This window comes from Lepus europaeus, chromosome 6 (assembly GCF_033115175.1).
Source record: "Lepus europaeus isolate LE1 chromosome 6, mLepTim1.pri, whole genome shotgun sequence".
Lineage (NCBI taxonomy): Eukaryota > Metazoa > Chordata > Mammalia > Lagomorpha > Leporidae > Lepus > Lepus europaeus.
The window spans coordinates 63859350-63879705 of record NC_084832.1 but is presented as its reverse complement, the minus strand read 5'-3'; the positions used below and the strand labels follow the sequence as shown (position 1 = coordinate 63879705).

Genomic DNA, 20356 nt, shown 5'->3' with positions numbered 1-20356 from the left:
GGAAACGAATTCGCCTTCTTAGGAGGAGTGCGTCTTTCAAACACAGACGGCAGGGCGAAGCGGATGGGCTGATGGGGTGGCTGGGGCCTTTCGCTAAATTGGAAGGTCACTGGGGGAGAAAGAGGCTGCTCCCACACCAGGCTCTGAGCACCGTCAGGTGTGGCGGACCAAAGCGCCGTCCGGTTTGTTGCGGGTCGACCCAGCTCCGGGCTTTGGAAATCCGGCAGCCGCTGCCCAGGTCCGTTCGACTTCATCTCGCACCACACATGGCTTGCTTGATGAACTCCTCACAGAAGGTCTCTCCCTTAAAAGGGGTGGGGATGGGAGGTCGGGGGCGCGGGGGGGGGGGGTAGGCGACGAGGCTGGAAAGGTTTCACCAAATACCAGAGGTCAACTTTGCCGCCCTGTCCGGTCCGGGCGAAAACGCCCTCAGGTTTGGACGAGCCCGGTCCGAGGTGCGCGGGCCCTCGCAGAGTCCCCCGGCCTGCACTTGGCCCGACTGTGGGTGAGTGCGCGGAAAGTTTCCCTAAACCACTTGAAAGAATAACAGAACACTTCCAGACTGTTTACCAGTGTCCAGCTGCCCAGAAAGGTCCGACGCGTTTCCTGCCCTCGTTCCAGCTCTGCCCCGCGTTTTCTCCACCAGTGATCTGGTGGGCTACGTTATTTTATTCCAACTCCGCAAAGTCAAACTGCGACCTGGAACAGTTAGGGGAAGGACCGGAAGCTGCCAAGGTTAATTACACACAGACTGGCTAACTTGCACTTGGTATGGGAAGGCCTTCCTCTCGTGTTTACCGCCCTCCTTGTTTACATCGAGCTCAGGAACCGGGCTTTAGGCCGGCAGGGAGCTCAGTTTCATTTTGGGGTATGGCGGGCCCTATCGTTTCGTCACCAGGTTTTGAAGGAAAGTTCGAACGTTTTTGTCACAGATTTAACTTTCAGTAACACCTCACGCACTATATTCCTCCCCCACACCCCGCCCCACCGCGGCTGGGGTCTGCAAATTCTTTGGTCCCCGGCCCTCGGAGGAATTCGCGCAACGCCTTGCTGCACCTGCGGAGGAAGCCGAGCGTCTCCAGCGCTTGGGACGCCCGCACCGTGCTTCCCGCGCGCCGCCCGCCGGCTAGGGACCCGCTGCGAGCCACCCCCGAATCCCCCGTGTTTGCGCCCTCCGCCAGCCTTGCGGGCGGGAGCGGGCTAGCACCTTAACGCCCGCGCGAGCTGCCTCGAGAAGGGCACAGGGATTTGTCGGGTCCCAGGCTCCCGAGGCGAGGCCCGGACGCGCGCGCACATCGCGAGCAGGGCGGTGGCGCTCCTGGGGCTGAAGGGGAGAAGGGAGATGGAAACTCGGGACGCTCGGGAGCGCTCCCAACCGGAGATCCCCGCCGGGTGGCGAGGGAGTAGGTGCCCACGCTGTGCGTGACGCCTGGGCCGCGGCCCGAGCCCACGAGCCGGGCGCGCAGCTGGGCGAGGCCTCCGCCACGGAGCTTGGCGGGCGGCGCGGAGCCCCGGGGAGCTGGTTTTCCCGGGAGGGCACGTGACGGGGTTGGCAGCGCTCGGGCCCAAGCTAGGAGGAGGGGGAAGCGGCGAGCAGGCGGCCGGGGGCGGGCGGCTGGCGCGCTGTGTACTTAGGTCGTGTGCTGGGGCTTTTCTCTCCCAGGAGCCGGTGGGGGGAGGAGGAGGGGCCGCCGCTCCGCCTTCTCCTTTTCGCAATGTTGACGCAATCTATAAATAGTGGAACAAAAGGACCAACTTCCTCGGAGCTTTGCTGAAACTGCACAAAAAATCGAGCTGGGGGGTTCCCTGGTCCCCAGCGATGGGGCGGGGAGCGCGGCGCCGGGGGAGGGGGCGGGCGCGGCGGCGGAGCGGGCCCTGCGGAGCGGGGACACCTGGCTGAGGCGCAGCTGCCGCCGCGTCGCTCCGCGCGAGCCCAGGGCTCCGGTCCCTGCGCGGGCTCGAGAGCTCGCGCCGACCGGGGGTCTTCCTCCTGCGCCGTTGACAGGTCAGTCTGTGCCGCCCCTTTCCACACTGGGGTTTGTGTTTTTTTTTTTCCCTCCCCCAAGCCTCCACTTTTAGACGCGAACTGAGGGATAAAATAGAATGAGGCGCAGCAGCGACAGCCACCGAACTGCAGCCCCCAGGAGCCCGCGGCGGGGGTGGCCGAGGGGGCTGTAGGAGGCGGGCCGCCCCCAGCCCCCGGTCGGGACGCCGCTGCCCGCGCCGCGGCCGCAGGCGAGGCCAGGCAGGACTGGCGCGCGCCGCCCAGGCGGCGGGGAGCGCGGCGGCGCGAGCTCCGGGCGGGGCTCGGAGGGGGCCCCCCGGCGGCCTCTCCCGCCGGGACCGACCCCCGGCGGCGACGTGTCAGGGCCGGGAGCCGCCGAGCGCGGACCTGACGTGCCCGCCTCGTCCTCCGCGGCCGTGGGAGGACTGAGCAGAGACGCGCGGTTGCCGCACGACACCGCGCCCCCACCCCCCCCCCGGCTCCGGAGCCCACGCAACCCCGCACGCCGGGGCTGGGGGGCAGGGTGGGACCCGGGGCGCGCCGGGCTCCCGGAGCCCAGGACCCGAGCGCCAGCGCCCGCCGCGCAGCCGTGGCGGTTACACTGGGCGCGGGGGAGGGGGCGGAGCTGGCGCTGTTGACAGCGGCGCTGAAGCCGGGAGGGCGAAAGTTGGGGAGAGGGGGCGGGGGAGAGGTGGGAGTCGCGCCTGGGGGAGGGAGCGCGCGCGCGGGATTCGGCGGGGCGTGGGGGCCTGGTCACGTGACGGGCAGACGCCCCCGCTACAGGCTGGCTGCAGGGGTGACGTCACCACCCTTGGCTGCCGGGGGTGGCACTTCCGCTCCCTCCCCCATTGCCGCTGCCCTCGCCCCTGGTCCTGTTGGCGGCCACTGCTTGGCGGTGTGGGAGAAGGGAGAGGGGCTTCTCCCTTGCTGCTCCGGCCCCCGACCGCTTATGCAGCTTCCCTGAGCCCCCGGCCAGTGCCCTAAGCGGGAGCTGCGGCCGCCTTTCCCGGCGCTCCCCATTGTGTCAGCGGGCGGCGCTGGGCGGAGGCCGGTGCGGCCCCCCGCGGCTCCCCGCGCGGAAGGGGGCGGGGCGGGCCCGGGCGGTCGAGGCCAAGTCCGGCCGCCGGCCCGGCCGCGCCTCCCGAGAGCGCCGTCGGCGCGCGCGAGCTCCGACGTCGCGGACTTGCGGCGGGGCTGGGGGGCCGCGGCGCCGGCTCCGGCCTGGCGGCTGTGTGTCGGCGGCGGTCGCCGCTCGTAGGGACGCGATTCCAGCAGTCGTTAGGAGCTATTTGGAGAAACTAGGGGTTTTGGTGACTCAGCGCGGTGAGCGCTATTTATAGGTAGATGCGTTAAGAGTGGGGCGAGACTTCGCCCGGATCCGTGCGCCCCGGGGATGGCACAGAGCTCTGTCAGGAGGCAACAACTAAAGACTTAATTTTGGAAAGGAAAAAAGATGCGACTCTTAGAACCTGGAACCTGTGCTGTAAGGCGTAGCAGGTCTCAAGGAGCAGACTGGTTAAATACAGCTTATCTTAAAAAGTTGGGACGTTTTCCGGAGTAGATGGAGAATTTTGGGACACATAGTGACCAGAGACTTTTTTTCTTGGATGGTGGTGTGTAAACCAGAAGTAGTAATTCAGGTAAAATATTCGGCAGTCTTAATAGACTGCAGACTCTCAGACCTGTGTTGTTTATTAGTTACAAGATTTGTTAAGTATATGACACCATGGCTAGGTCGGAAATAAAGGAAAGCTGGATGGTGTTGAAAGTTCCTACACAAATGTTCTGTTACAAGACGGTGTGTGTGGCATTTATCTCTCATCAGATATCTGGGGATTATAAATTACGTGTTTACCACCCAGTTTCTCCCTCCCAAGAAATCATTACATTACAGCCCTGCGGGTCTTCAACGGTGTGTAAGTGCTTGACAAACACTGATTAGCCGTTGCTTGTTTTGGCTTTATGGCTTTCATTCTTTTCTCCTCTCCCCCTCCCGCTTCCTCCTATCCCCGGTGTGGAAATCCTGGAGCGGCTGTGTGGTTGGCTGCACAGAGGCAAGGGTTCACACTCAGCGGCTCAGCCTGTGCAGCTTTCCGTAGGTAGGGTCACCTGAGATGTGTCCTTTTGAAAGAAAGAAGGTGGTTCCTGGATGGTGGCGGTGAGGCCGGTTATGAAGAAGGGAAAGGGCATCAAAGCCGAGCAAACGAACTGTATGCCGGTCTGCAGTCAACAACAGCGGCCAGTTCAGTTCGGGTGCCCCGTGCGGTGCTGGACAGATGGCCGGATCATGCATATCATGCTGAGGAATTTGGATTTTCGCCTGAGACCTACACTTTTTTTTTTTTTAGACCTTTGGGGGACGCATAGCCCTTTGAGGGGGAGAAAAGCAACGGGCTCTCTGCATAAAAAATGTGCTTACAGATATATATTAACGCATACTATTTCAGGGAGACTTACTCTGCTTTCAGAGTAAATTCCTAGGAAAGGATTTTTTTAGTGAAAATGAGGTGGTCAGGTGTGCAGCTTGCAGAGTCCATTCATTGGTCGGGGTCCTGGGAGACTTGAAGATGGGATGTAAGACAGCCTGTGACCTAAGTGAAAATCAGCTTGCACCGGTGCTGAGTACCCCCTGGGGGCAGTAGGGTTAGGGGGAAAAGTAGTGAGAGAATCAGTGGCATGGGGAAACTGGCCTGGGACAGCCAGGACAAGGGGCATACAGGCTTCTGGGGTAGAGAGAGGACTAGAGGAGGAGTGATCCTCAGGTCCAGGAGGAGGAACTCTGTTTTGTTCCTGCAGAATCTGAGGTATCAGACAGCCATCCCAGGAGGGTTACAAGTCCAGTAGTAGCCAGTCAAGGAAGTGTCTGAGACAGACCAGGCAGAAAATAAAGTGAGAAGAGATCTGAGACAGGAACTCCGGGGACACCCACGGTTAGGGGAAGAGGAGGGACAGGAGGATTCTTAAATGATAGTGATGTAAAGACAGGGAAGTGTCTTTAGCAAATACTTCTGCTGAGTCGATTCTGCTCCCCCAATAGTGGGTGGAAACCTGTTGCTACTTTGGTCCCTTTATGATACTGCAAAAACTGTGCTGTTACACAGCATAATTACCCTTCCAAAGATTTGAATTCTGAAGGGCAATGAGGGCAGGAGAGGATTCAGCATTGTTCCCCCTTATTTTTGAAACTACTGAAAACAGGGAAGAAGAAAAGGAGAAATGGAAGAAAGCAACTTTCTTTTTCCCCTACTAAGCCCCTAAGCCTTCAAGGAAAACAGAGGATAGAGTGGGTCCCTGAGAGATGTTTTTTGCTCCTATGGCACTTCAAAACCACACTTAACCTCCAACAGTGAGTCCTGGGAGGTGCAAAAGTGGCAGTCTGGCTCAGGAAATGAGGAATAGTGAAGGGAAAGGGTGATCTCCTTCCTACCAGTTAAAGGCAACAAGAGAGAGAGATTTGTCGGAAGCAGGGACTCAAATACATAACGACACCCCAAAATTTATTAGGGTAAAGCAACATTACTTTGCTCATGAATATGCAATGTGGACAGGGCTCAGTGGGGAGCCCTGCTCCTTTCTAATCCATTTGGCGTCAGCTGGAGCAGCTCAAAGGCTGAGGGCTGGCATCATCTGAAGGCTTGTCCACTTGGCTTGTCTAGCGATTAATACTGACTGATGGCTGGGACCTTAGTTGAGGCTATCAGCCAGAACAACCCGGCCTTTCTGTGAGGCCTGGGATTCCTCAAGGGTCCCAAGACTGACAGCCAGGTGGAAGCCTTATCACTTTTGAAGACCTAGGCTTAGAAGTCATGCAGCATCATATCACATTCTATTTATTAAAAGCAAATTACTAAGGCAATATATATATATTCTAGGGAAGGGAATCAGAATCAAGCTTTTAATATGAGAAGCATCAAAGAATCTGCAATATGTTTACAATCACCACATACAGTTTAATAGATTTATAAATAATACAGTGTACATTAAAAGTGTTTAAATGTATGAAGCTAAGTAAATATCCTCTTTTGATATTAGAAATTAGCATAGGGGCTGGCCTTGACTTAAAGGGTTAAGCTACCGCCTGCAGCACTGGCATCCCGTGTGGGGAACTGTTAGTGTCCCAGCTGCTCCGCTTCAGATCTAGCTCCTTGCTAATGCACCTGGGAAAGCAGTGGATGATAGAAGATTTTATTTACTGATTTGAGAGAGAGTTAGAGACAGAGAGAGGGAGAGACAGAGGGAAAGGTCTTACATCCACTGATTCACTCCCCAAATGGCTGCAATGACTGGAGGTGGGCCAATTCAAACACAGGAGCTTCTTCCGGGTTTCCCACATGGGTGCAGGGGCCCAAGCACCCACGTGGGAGACCAGGAAGAGGCTCCTGGCTTCGGATCTGCCCAGCTCCAGCCATTGTGGCTACTTGGGGAGTGAACCAGCAGAAGGAAGACCTCTGTCTCTCCGCTTCTCTGTAACTGTGCCTCACAAATAAATAAATCTTTTTTTTTTTAAGAAAAAAGAAATTAACATAAAACTCCAAACATTTAAATGTCCAGCAAAGCTAATTCTGAGCCATCTGAGTAGGCAGTTTGTCTCATCATGTCCCCACCTTCTTCCTTCTCATGCGCATTCATTCCCTGCAGCTTGGACCTCCTTGTATAGGTCCACCTCTCTCCTGAGCTAGGTGGGGCCCCCACAGAGTGGCAGTGATCAGTTCCCAAAGCTCTTCTCCCCCCTCCTTGAATTGTCTAGGACTTTGGACTCACAAGGCTTTAGTGGCATAATATCTGCCCTTCTTAAAGTCAAAAAGGAAAATATTACAGACATTATTCCGATAAGTAACTTTATACATAATAAAATTACATTTCTAAAAAATGACTATATGCTTTTAGCAGTCAGAATATTGATTTTACTCATATTTCAGATTTATTCATCAAAGTCATTCTAAAGGGACAGTTAAGATTTTAGGTATTTTATAACAATTTGCATGTTTCCCTTGAAAGTAGTATAACACACAATTATTATAATTACAAAATCATGCTTCTCCCACTTTTATAATGCATATATGTATTATTTTTCTTTAAAACCAACACACATAGTTATTTGGTTGATAAAAGTGCTCAACAGCTATCCCTCTGAGGACTGAAAATACTGATTTCCACAATCAAAAAAAGGTTAAATAATCTTTTTTTATAACCTAGCATCTTTTGAAATTCTCCTTAACCTGATATTTATACACCTTTAATGTTCTCTTAAGAAAACAAAATATGCTTCCTTTATGATGGAGATAGTACTTAGGCCATTTTAATAATTCATATGTTCCTAAAGGCTGTCTAATACCTCTATACATCTTGGTAATTTTGCAAAATTCTTTATGTTGAGTCAAAAGCACACTCTAAATTCAAACCAGAACACAGGCTTTTAAGTACATGCAAACAAAGAACAAATATAAGTTTATGAACCTTTTGTTTTTTTGTGTGTATTACTTAATGATTTTTGAAGTAGCATCTAAAAAATAAAATGAAGAAAGTCTGTCTTAATTTTTAAAGTTTCTTACTCAGCAATGATAAAACAAAATGGACACAGCATTCCCATTAAAATAACCGACTTTGTTATCAGGCCCCAAACTGTTCTCAGTTCTCTGTGACTTCATAGCTACCATGGAGGCAGCCCAAAGGAGCTTAAGTAAACACTTTTAGATTACGTAATGCAGTTCTGAAGGAGGAACAACTGGAGCCACACTGTGCCACAGAGCTTTACAGATGCTGTTTCTCTGTATGCCAGCGCGCTCATTATCCCATCTATAGAATGACTCCAGGGCAGTGATAGCGTGGAAGGAAGCTGGAAGTGGGCCAGTGTGTCTCTAGACACCTCAAAGGAAGGCTAGGTTGAGGAAATTATTTGTGTTAGTTACCTAGAGAATTTGTTTAAATTTCACAAACTAAGAATTTAGTAGCATTTTAGAAAATGCTGTCATGAAACTAGCACACTGGTAAATGAATTCAAGAAAGAAAACGTGACCTTGCTAACAGTAATGCTGTTTACTAATACATTAAGAACTCAATACAGTATTTTTTATTGTTTCACAAAAAAATCAGATCCTTCTTTGTGTATTTTTTTTTTACTTTTCCGTCTTCAAAATGCAATATATTTTAAAGTAAATATTGATAAAGAAAATATAAAAATATATACATTTCTTCAACATCTGTGCAAGGCCTTGTGTGAAGCATAATAGAAAGGCAAAGAATTGTAAGTCCCTGAGGTAGTAAAGCTGTTAATATGAAAATATGAGCAAAACTTCATGGGTGGAATTTAGTGGAAGAAAAACTGAAGGTCCTGCTGAACTTTTTGGAAATGTTTCCTTGCAACAATTTCCTAAAATCCCTGAGGTTTTAAAAATTAAGACTTTGGAGACTTTTTAATCTATATGTTTCAAATTCAAAAATGGCAACAGACTCTTATGAAACATGTGTTTTTACTGGTTATGTCATTACTTTTACAAAGTCAAGCTTAATGTTTCTGTGTGGTGCCCTTCATTTGTTGGGGTCATTCAGTTGTGGTCTGTATGCACAACATGGTTATTTGCTTGTGCTGTGACATGACTTGGCTCTCCATACCAAGTTACTAATTTTGATTCTTCATTTAGTCATCTGCTCTTCACTATTTTTCTTCCTGTATGGACCCATGGATACTATATTTGCCTTTTTCCTTAATCCCAGAAAGGCACTTGTTTAGATATAATAGTTGTGGGTCATGCTGAGTGTGCTTTAAAAACTCATTTTTCCTTTGCTTTTAGGCTTGAGTGTTACTTAGAGGAACTGCAATGCTAGCATGACTTCCTCCCTCTTGTTAAGACTTAGTTTTTCGTTTAAAGAGCTGAAAAATTTTCCTTTCATTCTTTGTCAATAGCTTACCTGGGATATGCTTCAATATTGAAAAATTTTTAGAGGTTTTATTTATTTAGTGAGAGGTAGAGTTACAGACAGAGAGAGGGTGAAACAGAAAGGTCTTCTATACCCTGGTTCACTCCCCAGATGGCCGCAAGGCCCAGAGCTGTGCTGATCCAAAGCCAAAGCTTGGAGCTTCCTCCGGGTCTCCCACACAGGTGTAGGGGCCCAAAGACTTGGACCATCTTCTACTGCTTTCCTAGGCCATAGCAGAGAGCTGGATCGGAAGTGGAGCAGCTGTGATTCGAACTGGCGCCCATATGGGATGGCGGCACTGCAGGCAGCGGCTTTACCTGCTATGCCACGGCACCCTTGAATATTATATGTTCATTTTATTCTATAGATCCTATTTTTTCATATTCGGTAGGAATCTCTTTTCTAACAACTTTAAGTGCTTTTCATGTACTCGGGGCAATAAGTAAGCCTATATTATATCATCTTTATTTCACTTTATTATCTTCTTTGCAATTACTTTGCTCTTTCCTTCTGTATTCACTGAAAATTTAGCTAGTTTTGTAATTTAATAAATTCATGTATTAACGGAATTCACTGACTACTATATATACTGGGCCTCACTGGTGAAAATGATCAAATTCCTACTTTCAAGTATCTTACATTTTAGTGGAGAATAGGGGAGGAAGAAATAAACTTCTGGCAGAATGTCAGCAGTGCAAATACTAGGAAGAAACCTGAGTAATAAAATGGGGTGGAGAGAGGAAGGGATTGTGCATTTTAGATAGAGGCCTGCATGAAGTGAGGCAGTACACTAGGCAAAGACCTAGGTAATAGATAGAACACCTGCAAAGGCCTTAAGGTGGGGGACGCAATGTGTTCAAGACAGAGTGACTAGAGCCAGATGAGGAAGGAGGAAAGGGTAGGAGATGAGTCCGGAGAAGTGGGTAGGCTGGAGCATAAAAGGAGTACCAAACCCTAGTGAAGACTCTGAATTTTAAGTGTGATGAGGGGCAGACAGATAGTTTACACTTTAAAAAAAATTATTTATTTACTTGAAAGGCAGAGTTACAGAGAGGCAGAAGCAGAGAGAGAGAGAGAGAGAGAGAGAGAGAGAGGTCTTCCATCTGCTGGTTCACTCCCCAAATGGCCACAATGGCCAGTGCTGCACCGATATAAAGCCAGGAGCCAGAAGCTGCTTCCAGGTCTCCCATGCAGGTGCAGGGGCCCAAGGACCTGAGCCGTCTTCTATTGCTTTCCTAGGCCATATCAAAGTGCAGGATGGGAAGTGGAGCAGCTAGGACTCGAACCGGCCATATGGGATTTTGGCACTGCAGGTGGCAGCTTTACTTGCTACAAACAGTGCTGTCCCCAACAGTTTATGCTTTAAAGGAGCCCCTCTGGCTGCTGCTGAGTATTTCAAGAGCAATCATTGAGTATAAGGAATTGGACAAACAGGTATTACAGGACCAAATTAGCAACAAGGGTATACGAAGGTGACAGGATAACTTTAACTCAGAAGCTAGGAGGGACTGGGCAGAGCTGGAACCCCCACCCCAGAGGAGGAGCTGCTGCCCACTTGCTGCTGGTAACCCAGCAGCTTATGTGTGGTCTGGTTCCTGGAGAATTGGGGCAACACTGACAGGTGCAGAAGGCTGACACGAAGGAACATGTTCTTTCTCCCTCTTCTTGATTCTTAGGTTCCCTCTAACTCCCCTTTACTGATGGAACACAACAGAAATTCAGGTAGTAGAATAGCAATATAATTGGTGGTCACAGCCCCAGCACCACAAAACATGGAAATAATGAGAGGTAACAGCTTAATAATGCACAAAGCAGAATTAAGGATGATTTTTAGGGTTTTGTCATTAGCAACTACAAGAAAGTTATGCAGTTACCAACATGGGGTACAACTTAGGGAAAAGTAAATTGTAGAGGAGAACAAATTCAATGGATTTGTTTTAAATGTGCTAACTTTGAGATCATTATTATACCTAATGGGAGTTGCTACAAAAGCAGGTGGGTATGAGTTAGGGAACGCAGTAGAGCCATCAGGGATAGAAAGCAAAATTAAAGTCTTGAGAACACAGAAAATATTTAAAGCCAAGAGTCTGGATGAACTAACCTATGGGGAAATGAATGTGGATAGACAAGAAAACAGAGTGAGGAATATGCCTGGGGCTCCCAAATATTTGGGAAGAAGAAAATGATCTGGCAGAAGGTAGATGTTGATCTCAATAAGAGCAATCTACCTGGTGCTGTGGATATAATCTTAATTGCAATGGACTGAAGAGAGAACATCAGGTAAGGAAGTGGAGACTGCAAGTGCAGGCGGTCTTCAAAGAGCTTTGGTCTAAAGGGGCTCTTATAAGCTCTGTCAATAGGAGGGGAATGTGGAGTGTATGGTGACCCAGAGGAGAAAGGGGAGGGGGCATAAGTACAGGAATATGATCTTTGAAAACACAAGGCGCATTAGCAGGGAGCTGGATTTAAGTGGAGCAACTGGGACTTGAACCTGTGTCCATATGGGATGCCAGCATTGCAGGAGGCAGCCTAACTCTTTATGCCACAAGATTGGCCCCGAGTAATTTTTTATAGAAATATTTTATTTAATAAATATAAATTTCAGGCCGGCGCCATGGCTCAACAGTCTAATTCTCCGCCTAGTGGCGCCGGCACACCGGGTTCTAGTCCCGGTTGGGGTGCCGGATTCTGTCCTGCTTGCCCCTCTTCCAGGCCAGCTCTCTGCTGTGGCCCGGGAATGCAGTGGAGGATGGCCCAAGTGCTTGGGCCCTGCACCCCATGGGAGACCAGGATAAGCACCTGGCTCCTGGCTTTGGATCAGCGCAGTGCGCTGGCCACAGCACGCCAGCCGCGGTGGCCATTGGAGGGTGAACCAATGGCAAAGGAAGACCTTTCTCTCTGTCTCTCTCTCTCTCTCTCACTATCCACTCTGCCTGTCAAAAAAAAAAAAAAAAGATGGTAAAAAAATAAATAAATATAAATTTCATAAGTACAACTTTTAGATTATAGCAGTTCTTACCCAAACCATCCCATCTCTACTCCCTCTCCTATCCCATTCTTCATTAAGATTCATTTTTAATTATCTTTCTTACAGAAGATCAACTCTATACTAAGTAAAGATTTCAACAGTTTGTACCCACACAGACATTCAAAATATAAAGTACTGTTTGAAGACTAGTTTTACTGTTAATTCTCATAGTACAACACATTAAGGACAGAGGTCCTACATGGGGAGCAAGTGCACAGTGATTCCTGTTGTTGATTTAACAATTGACACGCTTTTATTTATGACTTCAGTAATCACCCAAGGCAGAGTAATGCTTTTAAGTGGACTCCACTTCATATATTTTTAGGTCATGCTACATGCAGAAATATAACAGATAAGAAGTCATACTAATATTACGTATTGTTGTCATAGCCACCATTTACTGGATGTTTATGAGCTGGGCACTATTATGCTAGGCACTACATATAACCCTATAAGGTAGGTGTCATTATCAGTTATTTCCATAAAACTTTTTTTAAAATAGAGGTTTTTTTAAGATTGATTTTTTATTTATTTGAAAGAGTTACAGACAGAGGTAGAGACAAAGAGAGAGGTCTTCCATCTGCTGGTTCACTTCCCAAATGGCCGCAATAGCAGAGCTGTGCCAATCCAAACCCAGGAGCCAGGAGCTTTTTCCAGATCTCCCATGTAGGTGCAGGAGCCCAAGGACTTGAGCCACCTTCTGCTGCTTTACCAGGCACATTAGCAGGGAGCTGGATCAGAAGTGGAACAGCCGGGACTTGAACCGGTGCCCACATGGGACAACAGCACTGTGCAGAGCAGGGACCCTTCACAAAACTTTTTAACTGATGATATAAAATCTCAGAATCTTTTATGAAGTTTATAGCTGGCTCCCAAAAAACAAGGTACAAACAAGTGTTTCTCTTCTGTATTTGTCAAAAATTACCACTGGAAAAAAAACTGTTCTTTTTGAAGCATAAAATAATAGTTTGCAAAGTGATTATGCGAACTAAGGGGACAGCTTTGTGGCATCATCCTACATCATTAACCTCTTGGTGAGAGAACTGGTAACTGGTACAGATTCCAGGAACTTGGTAAATTAATTGAGGCATAGTGACATACTGAAAGCCTGCTATGTCAGCATACTTAGTAAACTGTATGAAACCATCATAATTTTATGTTATAGGATACACATCAGTGTTTTCTAAAGTTCCTTTATTTGGACTTAAATAATATCAAACTTTCCTCTTGGTCAACAATGTTTGTGTACATATGTGCACATAATATAGATGCATGTATACAAGCATATTTATTCTCATGTGATGATACTGCAAACGAACCATTGGGACACTAGAATGGGATGTACACAAGTACAGTAGTTCCCACTCTCCACACTTTTGTTTCTGTAGTTTCAGTTGCTCACAGTCAATCGAGGTCAGTAAAGCACAATAAGATATTTTGGGAGAGACCATACTCTCACAAATTTTCATGCAGTATATTGTACTTTATTATCAGCTACTGTTGTTAATCTCTTACTGTGCCTAATTTATAAATTTAACTTTTCCATAGGTACATATGTATAGAAAAAAACAGTATATATAGCAATACAATCCATAGTTTCAGGCATTCATGAGGCCTTAGAATATATCTCCTACAAAAAAGGAGGGGACACTGTAATAGATTTCTTTTTCTGATTATAAAAAGTAGTACATGCTAAGTGAAGAATATTTAAAAATATGTTTCAATAAAGAAAACACAACTGGGGGCAAGCATTTGGTGCAGTGGTTAAGATACTGCTTGTAACACACTCACCCCATATCCGAGTGCCTGGTTTGGGTCCAGGTTCCTCCACTTCTGACCCAGTTTTTTTCTAATGCACACCCTGGGAAACAGCAGATGATGGCTTAAGTACTTGGGTCCCTGCCACCCATGCAGGAGACCCAGTTGGAGTTTGGACTCCTGACTTCAGCCTGGCCTAGCCCTGGCTATTGCCAGTATTTGGGGGAGCAAACCAACAGATGGAAGTTCTGTTTGTTTCTGCCTTTCAAATGAAATGAAAATAAATAATTACAATTTTTTTAAAAATTCAAAAGGAAAAGAATAACCACTAATTCCTTCAGAGACAGTTACTACTTATGGTTGTCATATTTCTGTGCAGTTAAGCTGATGAAACAAACTACTTGCTTGTATACACTGCCTTTTTTGCATAATAATACCATAAATGTTTTCTCAAGTTTAAAACTTCAAAAAAATTTCAATGGGCTGTATATAATGTGCCTTGTATGAAGTACTACTTCCATTAAGTGGTTATTTTCTTACTTTCTTACAGAGAATATTGCTGTCAGCTTTTTTATGAGTAAATCTGTTTTAGAATTTCATATTACTTCCTTAATTAGAACAAGGCCAACATTTTCTTTTTGATTTTTGTTTGTGAGGCAGAGGAGAAACCAAAACAGACGCCATCCACTGGTTCACTCCCCAAGTGCCCAGAAGGGTGGGGATGGGCCAGGGACGGAGCCAGGAGCCAGGAATGTAACCCAGGCTTCCCATGCAAACGGCAGGAACCCAAATACTTGCACCATCACCACTGCCTCCCAAAGTGCATTAGCCAGGAGCTGGAGCTGGGAATTAAATCCATGTGCTCTGATGTGGATTCAGGTTTTTTTTATATTTTACTATATCATTAAACTCTTAGTGAGAGAGCTGCTAACTTTTAGGTTCAAGGAAGTTGGTAAATTAACTGAAACATCCCTTCTCTAACCATCTCTATCATCAGCTAACATACTGAAAGCTTGCTGTGTCAGAATACTTAACTAAATTGTATTAAATCATTATAATTAACCAACACCTATCCCAGATCAACATTTTTAAACTTCATCATCTTGTACATGTATATTAAATCTCTTTGAACGGACCATCAAAGAAGGAGGTACCTTTCTCTGAAGGGAGGAGAGAACTTCCACTTTGACTATGGCCTTGTCTAAATAAGATCGGAGTTGTCAAACTCAAAAGGCTTCCATACTTCCATAGCCTTGGCAACTCATGACAAGAGCCTAGGGTGATTACTGACACCATAAACAAGAGTGTCAGTTGTTAAGTCAACAATAGGAGTCACTGTGCGCTTACTCCCCATATAGGCTCTCTGTCCTTAATGTGTTGTACTATGTGAATTAACAGTATAACTAGTACTGAAACAGTACTTTACACTTTGTGTTTCTGTGTGGGTGCAAACTGTTGAAATCTTTACTTAGTATATACAAAATTAATCTTCTATATATAAAGATAATTGAAAATGAATCTTAATGTGAATGGGATGGGAGAGGGAGCGGGAGATGGGAGGGTTTCAGATAGGAGGGAGGTTATGGTGGCGGAGGAAGCCGCTATAATCCAAAGGCTGTACTTCAGAAATTTATATTTATTAAATAAAAGTTAAAAAAACTCTCTTTGAATTTTCTGCATTCTTTACATTGAAAATAAATCCAAGGAAAACTCTATGGACTACCTTTTAAAATTGAAATTAGTATCTAAGTTTAGACTCAGAGTTTTTATTTTGGTTTTTAATATTTAAAGCTTTTTAAGATTTTATTATTATTATTTGAAAGTCAGAGTTACAGAGAGAGAAGGAGAAGAGAGAGAGAGAGAGAGAGAGAGAGAGAGAGAGAATCTTCTATCACTAGTTCATACACCAAGGGCCAAGCCCAAGCTAGGAGCCAGGTGCTTCTTCCAGGTCTCCCGCGTGGGTGGCAGGAGCATAAGCACTTGAGCCATCCTCTCTTGCTTTTCTCAGGCTGTCAGCAGAGAGCTGGATCCGAAATGGAACAGGCAGGAACTGGTGCTCATATAGGATGTCAGCGTCACAGCCAGCAGCTTCAGCTTCATCCACTGTGCCACAGTGATGGCGGCCCCAATATTTAAACCTTTATGGCAAACAAATTCTACTATTTTGGTCAGGTTCAAAATTAACATTTGATTTGAGGGTGTAGGTTTTTTTTAACTTTTATTTAATAAATATAAATTTCCAAAGTACAGCTTTCAGATTATAGCTGCTTTTTCCCCCAATAAACTCCTTCCCACCTGCAACCATCCCATCTCCCCCTCCCTCTCCCATTCCATTCACATCAAGATCAATTTAGTATATACTAAGTAAAGATTTCAACAGTTTACACCCACACAGAAACACAAAGTGTAAAGTACTGTTTGAGTACTAGTTATGCCATTAATTCACATAGTATAACACATTAAGGACAGAGATCCTACATGGGGACTAAGTGCACAGTGACTCCTGTTGTTGATTTAACAATTGACACTCTTGTTTATGGTGTCAGTAATCAGCCGAGGCTCTTGTCATGAGCTGCCAAGGCTATAGAAGCCTCTTGAGTTTGACAACTCCAATCTTATTTAGACAAGGCCATAGTCAAAGTGGAGTTCTCTCCTCCCTTCAGAGAAAGGCACCTCCTTCTTTGATGGCCCGTTCTTTCCATTGGGATCTCACTGGCAGAGATCTTTCATTTAGTTTTTTTTTTGTTTTGTTTTGTTTTTTGTTTTTTGTTTTTTTTTTGCCAGAGTGTCTTGGCTTTCCATGCCTGAAATACTCTCATGGGCTTTTTAGCCAGATCAGAATGCTTTAAGGGCTGATTCTGAGGCCAGAGTGCTGTTTAGGACATCTGCCATTCTATGAGTCTGCTGTGTATCCCGCTTCCCATGTTGGATTGTTCTCTCCTTAATTCTATCAGATAGTATTAGCAGACACTAGTCTTGTATATGTGATCCATTTGACTCTTAATCCTATCATTATGATCAATTATGAATTGGACTAGTGATATGGCATTGGTACATGCCACCTTGATGGGACTGAATTGGAATCCCCTGGCACATTTCTAACTCTACCATTAAGGGTAAGTCTGATTGAGCATGTGCCGAACTGTACATCTCCTTCCTTTCTTATTACCACTCTTATATTTAATGGGGATCACTTTTCAGTTAAATTTAAACACCTAAGAATAATTGTGTGTTAATTAAAGAGTTCAACCAATGGTATTAAGTAAAACAAAAAAAAAATACTAAAAGGGATAAAGTATTAAGTTGTTCATCAACAGTCAGGACAAGGGCTGATCAAGTCACTGTTTCTCATAGTGTCCGTTCACTTCAACAGGTTTCCTTTTAGGTGCTCAGTTAGTTGTCACCAATCAAGGATAACATAAGATATTTGTCCTTTGGGACTGGCTGATTTCACTCAGCATGATGTTTTCCAGATTCCTCCATTTTGTTGCAAATGACTGGATTTCATTTGAAGCAAACACCATGAACACCTTGTATTCCTAGCTCTCCTCAGAGAATTATTCCTTTAATGTTTTCTGTTTAATTTAAAGAATATATAAACATGTACAAATAGTTGGAATATAAATTTAACTATGTCTTCAGTTATTCTTTGAAAACTATATTATTTATTTATTTATTTATTTTAACAGGTAGAGATATAGACAGTGAGAGAGAGAGAGAGAGAGAGAGACAGAGAGAAAGGTCTTCCTCCCGTTGGTGCAAGCCCCCCAAATGGCCACTACGGCCGACGTGCTGCGCCATTCTGAAGCCAGGAGCCAGGCGTTTCCTCCTAGTCTCCCATGCGAGTGCAGGGGCCCAAGCACTTGGGCCATCCTCTACTTTCCCAGGCCACAGCAGAGAGTTGGACTGGAAGAGGAGCAACTAGGACTAGAACCTGGCGCCCATATGGGATGCCAGCACCGCAGGCAGAGGATTAACCAAGTGAGGCACAGCGCCGGCCCCAGAAAACTATATTTAGTAAGTACCAAGTAATCACCATTTTGTAGCCTGAACTACCAATACATTCATTTAACATGTTCAAAGTTACAGGTTGTAGTGAAGCTGAAGATGTGAACATCAAGGACAGCTTCTAGCTTTTCCAACCATACATGCCCTTTCAGAAAATATGAAAATACATTCCTTTCTCCAGGTGTCTCACTGCCATTAAGGTCTCAATATAAAATGAGGGTCTAGAGAAGTATTCTATTACAGTGCCTTTCTCAGTATTTTTGGTACAGTTTTCATTTACACAAATAATGTGTGTGTATACAGATTTTATGTAATCAAATTATATTTTATTTTCTTTCAGAGTAATATTTTGAAATTTTAAACTAAAAACATTAACTAGAGAAATGTTAAAAACCACAGAAAAGTTCTGCCATCTGTAATTCCACCAACTATAGAAAAACCAATATTAATATTTCTCTCTATCTCCTTTCTACATTTAAACTACATAGTCACTGTGGGCTGGCGTTTGGCACAGCAGTTAAAATGTCCCTTGGGACATCCATGTCCATACTGGAGTGCCAGGGTTTGAGTCCCAGCTCCACTCCCAATTTCAGCTTCCTGATAATATAATCCCTGGGAGACAGCTGGTGATGATTCAAGTACTTGGATCCCTACCACCCACATGGGAGGCCTGGATTGAGTTCTCAGCTCCTGGCTTCATCCTGGCCCAGCCAGCCCTGACTTTCAGGAATAAACCATTGGTTGGGAAATCTGTCTTTTTTTGCCTTTCAGATAAATAATATTTTTTAATTATTTTATTTATTTATTTATTTTTTGACAGGCAGAGTGGATAGTGAGAGAGAGAGACAGAGAGAAAGGTCTTCCTTTTGCCGTTGGTTCACCCTCCAATGGCCGCCGCGGCCGGCACATCTCGCTGATCCAATGGCAGGAGCCAGGTGCTTCTCCTGGTCTCCCATGGGGTGCAGGGCCCAAGCACTTGGGCCATCCTCCACTGCACTCCCTGGCCACAGCAGAGAGCTGGCCTGGAAGGGGGGCAACCGGGACAGAATCCGGTGCCCCGACCGGGACTAGAACCCAGTGTGCCAGCGCCGCAAGGCAGAAGATTAGCCTATTGAGCCGCGGCGCCGGCTCAGATAAATAATATTTAAAAAAATATAGTCACTAATTACTATCTATAGTTTTATGTACTATTTTTGTCACTCTGTAATAGACAATGGTAATTTTCTCACGTTACTGAATATTTTTGAAAACATTTAATATTTGTATAGCATTCCAGCATTTGGATATACCACATTTATTTATCCATCCCTTCATTTTAAATATTTAAATTTTTGTTCCCCAGTTTCTGCAAATATATAAGGATATTTTAGAATCCATATGTTCTACCAGTAGTCAAAGTACTACTGTTGGCTGTCTCTTCTGCCTTGTTGCTTTTGTGAGGGGTAAAAGTTACTGTGATTTCTTCTCATCTACTTCAGCCTCTATAAAGCTTTCTTTCAACATAAAATCTGCACTATGGGCAATGTTACAGAGCCTGTTTTTTTTTTTTTTTTTTTCTAAAACAGTATCATCTCTGAGTGAGGTGCATATTTCTGCAGCTCTCCTGCCGCTAAAGAATGTGAATGAAAACCAATTCCATGTCTGCATAAAGTCTGGATAATGCATATTTTAGCTTTAACCAAAGTTGAAATCCATGAGATTAAAACCCCACCAGCAGCAAAGAGGCATTCCTATAATCTATGCCAAAAATGTGATCCAGCACTCTGTGTGTGTGCTTGTGTGTGTGTGACACACACAGAGAGAGAGAGAGAGAGAGAAGTATAACTGGTCATTTTGCCATGACCTGAACTTGCTACAGTGTGAAAGGTTGTTACTTTGAAACACTAGAGTATAAGAAAACAATTATGAAAAGTAAAATTTAAAATGTTAACTGGCAAATTCAGTGAAAAACTATATTATCTTCTCTCTAGTTGCCTTTTTTTGTAATATGCTTTATTATTTTAATAGCAATCACATTTTTGCAATAGCATTTTACTTATCTACCCACTGGCTAAAGTACAGAAATTATAAAGGTGAAAACTACTTTAAAATTACTCTGAAAGATCCTGAGTCAGCTAAAAATACTTTCAATTTAATAGCTTTTGTTTAGGAGAACACAACATCTGCTGTGCTAACTTCTAAATTAATGACAGTTTATGTTTTTCCACACTTCAAGTTAGTATTAAGTACCCTACAGTAACAATTTGGAACTTGACGGAACACTTGTCTTAAGAATTTCTTCTACCAGGGGCTGGCGCTGGCATCCCATATTGGCGCTGGTTCAAGTCCTGGCTGCTTCTCTTCCAATTCAGCTCTCTGCTATGGCCTGGGAAAGCAGTAGAAGATGGCCCACGTTCTTGGGCCCCTGCACCCACGTGGGAGACCCGGAGGAAGCTCCTGGCTCCTGGCTCCTGGCTTTGGATCAGCGCGGCTCCGGCCGTTGCAGCCGTCTGGGGAGTGAACCAGTCTGTAACTCTTTCAAAAAAATAAAATAATTCTTTTAAAAAAATTACTTCTCCCAGTAGTTCTGGACATTGTAGTCATAGATGGTAGAATTTTAATGAAGACAGAATTTTGAGGTCATTAAATCTAATTCCCAT

At 45.5% G+C, this 20356-nt stretch overlaps 1 long non-coding RNA gene across 2 annotated transcripts in view; it reads left to right on the top strand.

The window, feature by feature from the left end:
• The first annotated feature begins 1895 nt into the window (after positions 1-1895).
• The window catches only part of LOC133761667 (uncharacterized), a 123317-nt gene continuing 104856 nt past the window's right edge, over positions 1896-20356 (top strand). For both annotated transcript variants that reach the window (XR_009866201.1, XR_009866199.1), the window contains exon 1: positions 1896-2005. This is a non-coding gene — a long non-coding RNA (uncharacterized LOC133761667). The remainder of the gene's footprint in view (positions 2006-20356) is intronic.